Source organism: Adiantum capillus-veneris, chromosome 11, assembly GCF_014529385.1.
Source record: "Adiantum capillus-veneris isolate H3 chromosome 11, ASM1452938v2, whole genome shotgun sequence".
Lineage (NCBI taxonomy): Eukaryota > Viridiplantae > Streptophyta > Polypodiopsida > Polypodiales > Pteridaceae > Adiantum > Adiantum capillus-veneris.
In genome coordinates this window covers 138,160,182-138,166,531 of record NC_140941.1, presented here as the reverse complement: position 1 = coordinate 138,166,531, position 6,350 = coordinate 138,160,182, and positions in this window count along the sequence as shown.

Here is a 6,350-nt window from a genome sequence, read left to right as displayed (position 1 = left end):
ACAAATTTATTCGTGGGCTCAAGAAGAACATAATCCTATGATGCCACATGCTTTGAATTGGAGCACCTCCTCCATTTTCCTTGCAAACATGCTCCTAGATTTTAGAGCTTTCTATTTTGTTAGCAAACAGTCAGATATGCAATGAAAACTTTGTGCTTTAGGAACAACCTTTCAATCCCACTTTTTGCTTCAATCAACATCACCTATTTTGATCTCCCCAACACTCGTGAAACTAGCATTTCTTCTGATTGATACGATGCTTCAGTGCGTGTGGACATGGTCTCTCCCAAGAATGCCACCACTTGTGCTACACATTGTAGTTACTCATTTGGTTTTAGTTGCTCATGAGTGAGATGGTGTTTGATAACAGCCCTTGTCCCATTATGCTCACCTTTTCCATGACCTGACACTAAAAATTCCTAGTCATTTTAACTTGTATATGTATTGTACCTAGCAACAAAGAAAAATGGGAAGCTATGCCAAGTTGTTGTATCCATAATGGAGCATGAAACAATGCTAAACAAAAAGGATATCATGAGTCTTGTCATCTGAAATATAAAAGTGATAGTATTTTTGGACCTATTAGCAGATGAACCCAACAGGCACCCTCCTAGCCGCCTCTTCACAAAGCCATCAGTTTTATATCCTGTTATGTTTTTCGCGAAAGCCTTGTAACTAAGAGAAACTTTGATTATTGAGCCGAATGATTACTGAGCCATATCTGTGTAAAATTTGAGTTGTAATCTTTCTCCTGAGTTTTGAGCCTTGTATGCCAACCACTGGCGAAAAGATCCATAGGAATACAGTTCAATTTTTCTAGTTTGAACACAATCCTTTTGTATCATTATCTAAAGTTTTGGAGCTTTTGAGCATACGATTGAGAGAAGCTACTCTCAAGCACCTTGTAATTGATTTTTCTCAAGCTCTGATAATCCAAATTTACTTCCAACAACTGCATTGTGTTCCTTGTCTTGTGTTCTTTAAGTTAACTGTAATCATTCTCAATTTCATTGAAGTTCATGATGGCTTGTTTGCGAGCTAAATCTACTCTTTTGAGAGCATAAATGGTTGTTTTTTTATATTTTGACCATAGGAGAATGTTCCTAGACCATAGGGAGATCGTTTTGGATAGTTCTATTGTAGTTTTTAGGACCTTGATCATGATGGATTGTGATTTTGGTACCTTATTGAATTGCCACTAGACTTGGTAGGATAGTTTCCTTGGACCTGTTAGACCTCCTCCTAAAGGTTTGCTGCATTCTAACTTCATTTGAGTGTCGTGACAACCTAGAGCGATGACACAAGACATAGGCAGATTTCCTAAGTAGAAAGTGATAGATTCGTTAGTGCTATCGATAGCTTTGTTCCGTAGGTTCACTTCTTGAGATTGACACACTCAAAGAGTCTCAATGCCCCATCTGAATCCCTTCCCTAAGTATTGACAGTATTTTAGTGCCAGACCAGCTGTGCTATAGATGTCCATCGCGGCCACCCGCTAACAGGACCCCTGATGTAAGATGAACATGCATAATGTGGACAAATAATGTAAATTGATCATAATACAAATGCATTTTCTAGATCTTGTTTTTCTCTTTGAATGTGTGATTTGTTGCAAATCCCTCTATAGTAAATACCACAGTTTTTGGAAAAACTCAAATCTCTTTGAACTGCTCAGCTTGTCATTTGTTTACAAAGTTATGTTGGATATACTTCTCCACGATGTGATCCTTAAACATACCCAATAGTTTTTTTTGGTCATCTTCTTGAAAGAAAAGACTTTTCTCTTGTTTTCCTTACCTGCATTTGTGGTTGGAACCTCAACATCCTCAAATACCTTGATTTTCACAACGCATTCTGTCAGCCATTCTTCCCTGGAGCATAGTAGCACCTTTGTAGGTCCAAAGTCAAAGCAATTTCCCATCAAACATTTTAATTTGTGATAGCTTGCACCATCAAGCCTTTCACAAACATTTGATTCCCATAGTATGGTTATACTACTATAGGTTTTAGTACATGTTGTGTAGTTGTTAGCCTCACAGGTATTGCATTGGCAACTACACCTAGACAAACACAAGCCAAGAGAACCTTGCCTTATCGAGTTTAGAGCATCTCTAAGAAAGTACATTTGCACATGTGTTATGAACCAACATCTATCCTTCAATTTTTGGACAAAGTAGGGCTTCAGCTTTTCAAAATCTTGTTGACGAATCTTCACATCTGGATGACTCCTCTGAAATTGAAGGAAGAATTCTACCTGCAGAATTCACGCAATGCTTATTCCATCAACCCAAGAAAACTCTTTAGCAAAAATGCATGATCACACCAAATGTTTGACATATACCACCATGTGCGTGCAACCAGTACAAGCACCATCACTTAATTACATGCAAGCAATTTGCTTTGTAGATTTGAGATAATTCATAGGAACCTACCTAATAGGTAGGTATTTTATCAAACAAAAATATCTTTCTATTTCCCATCATGTATATACCTCACTTTAAAGCAAAACCTCATACAAATTTAACCCACCAAAGTCCAAACTACCATGAAGGTTCGCAGCAAGTAGCTACCAAAGAGGAGATATCTAACAAGTAGCCACATGATAGGCATGTAGTTGATGGCAAGTAGTTTAAAGGTAGCTACCAAGAGGAGCTATCTAAAAGGTAGCTACATGATAGGCATGTAGCTATTGGCAAAAATTTTAGAGGTAGCTACCTAAGAGGATCTATTTGACAGGTGGCTACCTGAGTGGTAGCTACATGTGAGGTAGCTACCTAGGTCCTATTGGATACCTACCTCACTTGAAAATAAAAAGTCTTATAAGTGAAATCCACCAATGTCCAGACTACCATCAAGGTTCACAGGTAGCTACCTAAGAGTAGTTATCTGATACAATAGACATCTACTTGATGACATGCAATTTACAGGGAGTTACCTCACAAGAGCTATCTAATGGGTGGCTACCTCTCACTACCTGATAGGTAGCCACAATAATAGGGAGCTATCTCCTAGCTAGCTGCATGAGAGGTAGCTAGCTATTTTGCACCTACCTCACTTTGAAATTATACCTCCTACAAGTGCAACGACCAAAGTCCAAACTACTATCAAGGTTCAGAGATAGCTACCTAAGAAGAGTTATTTGATGTATCTCTACCTAGCTACATGACAAGCATATATTTGATGACAAATAGTTTATAGGTAGCTAGTTAAGAGGAGCAATGTGAGAAGTGGATACCTGAGAGGCAGCTACATGATAGGCATCTACCTGATAACAGGGAGCTACCTCTGAGCTCACAACATGAGAGGTAGCTAGCTATCTTGTATCTTCTTTATTTTTAAATTAAACCTCCTATAAGTGCAACCAACAAAGTCCAAACGACTATGAAGGTTCACAGTAGCTACCTAAGAAGAGCTCTTTGATGAGTGACTACCCAGCTACATGACAAGAAATTGGCTGATGACAAACAATTTACAGGTAGCGAAGATAGAGCTATTTAGTCCGTATAAGAGCTCCGATTCTAGTGAGTCATCTATTGAAGGATCCTCAACCAGCTCCAACTCTTTGGACCTGATTAAAAAGACATATCCAAGAATAGGAAGAAGGGAGCCTAAACTATGAAGATTGAGGCATTGTCTAAGAAAATCTATGAATTCTCTAAGACCAGACCTTCAATAGGGAAAATAAAGACGGTGTGTACAAAATGTAAATCAATAGAACATGTTCTGTTGAATGCTGCTAGTGCACTTACTTCAAATCTTTTTGGCAACTTTGGAATAATTGTAAAATCGAATGCATCAATATAAGGAAGATAAAGATGTTTTCATGATAGCTTTAACCTCAGCTTTAACAAACCCACAACCAATCAAGTGAGAGAGGCTATCTAAGAACATCGATAATGGAGCCAATACTAGTAATATGGTTGGGAGAGGATGCTATCAAAAAAAAGGTACATGTAGACGTAGATCTAACTTTACCTGATGTAATACTTTGCAATGAAATGTCCTGATAATCTAAAAGCTGAAGTGGCCGAGGGAAAATTAGTAGAGCCAGGTCTAGTGCGCATGATATTAGGAGCATTGGCATTGTCATTGAGGAACTTATGATCGTTCCAATTAAGTGAAGAGGATCATAAGTGGGAGAATCAGATATTTATTTAGACAGCTAAGGGAAAGGCCAAAGAAGTGGATGAGTGTCATGAGCAAGGGGTGCTAGTGAATTTTTGAAGTTTCTATTAGTGTCTATACTTTCAGTATCATTTTCTCTTGCAAGTTGTATTGGGTGTAGGCTATGAATTTTCTGAAGTTTCTAATAGTGTATGTACTTCCAACATCATTTTTTCTTGCAAGTTCATAGTTAACTAAATCATTAAACAAATAATCTAAGACACGTGGTAAGGCTCGAAACAATTGAAGCAAAGGTGGTCTCTTATTGCCCTCCTACGTAACATGGCCTCTCAAGTATGAGAATGTGAAGATCTAGACTCGTCCTCTACTCGAGGTTTTATACTACCATTTGATATTTCAAGTTTAGTGGCCTTTTTTGCATCAAGAACATCTACAAGATTTATAAATCGCAAACTCTAGAGTCTAGTCTTCATAGGGTTGTGCAAGCCTGACATGAATCGTACCACTTTGAGACTTTGATTTCCTGAGTCATCCTCGCTGAAGCACTTGACAAGGATCAAGAAATATTGATAAAATGACTCTATGTCCCAAGTTCCCTCAGTACAATCAAGAAACTCATATGGTCATAGTGATATACCTTGTTTTGATAATTCTTCTTTAATTGAGCTTTAAGGTAATCCCAAGTTGTTGTGTTAGGGTTAACATGATTTTCATCACAATGGTCCTTTCACCAATGCTTGGCCATCTTTTCCAAATTTAAACTTTACAATAATGGTCGTATTCTTAGTAGATGAATGATATAAATCAAAGTAATGATCCACACTCTCAATACAATCCTAAAGAACCTTGCATACATCCTTGCCTTCTTTGCTAAAGTTTCCAATTTGTCTTTTGAAGGATAGCATCCATGTCATGATCAATGATAGTTGGTTGAGGTGTGATTGGGACATTGACAATAGCAGCCACTCCATTTCCTCTAGGAGGCATGATTAATTAATGTATCATGTCAAATTCACAAACTTATATTCAATAATCTATATGAAAAATTAAATGATTGATAATATTTTACATTCATCTTCCTATATACATCAAAAAAGGTGGACAGAAAGAAACATTTTAAGCCCTAATTTTCTAAAGAATGGGTAGTCATTTATGCCTAACCGAAAGACAAGATCTAGCTATAAGGCATCAAAAGTCAGTTACACTATTCTCAAAACCTCCTACCTTTTAATTGAAGTAATCAAAAGTCATTATTAACTTAAAAAAATATTTAAAAATTCTTAAAGCAATCATTTCTTGCTCCAATGAGCTCATTGTAACCCAATACCATGGAAATCCACACAAGAAAATAATTGAAGCAGGCATCACCAATCAATGTCGCTCATAAGTGTTCATGAATATAATATTCTTTTCCAAACAGCATGCATGAATGCGTGCATGATGCATTACTAACCCAACTTGTCATAATAACTAATATCTAATTCTCCTAAATGATTTTCTCATGTTAAACTGATCATTTAATAAGGGGAAGTGCCAGGGGAGAAAAAGCTAGAATATTGGTTAAGCTGGCAGACCGGCCACAGTAGGGATCCAAAAGGGGGGCCATATGCAAAAGAGCTATGTGCAACAATGGGCTCCAAATACCTTAGGGTTTAGCCCATTAAAACTTCCAAAATGCTAAGGTTCCAAAATTCAAAGGTTGTGTCCAATGGTCAAAAGCTTAGGAAATTGGATGCTTTTTGTGTGTCCCAAAAAGTCTTCCCAAGTCCTACAAAGGAGGGGGTGAGCCCAAGAAGTAGGGGATGAGAGAAAAACTCACAAACACACATACACACACACACACACACACACACACACACCACAAGCTCCCTTTACACAAAGGGAATGAGGGACACATGTCAGCTCCCTAGGCCAGATGCCCACAAGGTGTACTCAAATCCTATTGGATGGCCATGGAGGTGCACCAATGAGAATTAGGCTAGAGTAAATCTATTTTAACTAATTTAAAAACACTTAATAAAAGAACCAATAGAAATTAAGCTCTCTAGAATACTATTGGACAGTCTCCCAAGGGGTCCAATGAGCGTTTAGCAGCCCAATGGCTTGCCTGATTCCTATTGGCCAAGAGGAAAAGGGGTCCCATGAGAGTTTATTTAAATTAATTAATTAACTAAATCTCTCACAAAAGGGGAAAGGGGGACACATGTCAGAAGACTATCACTTAT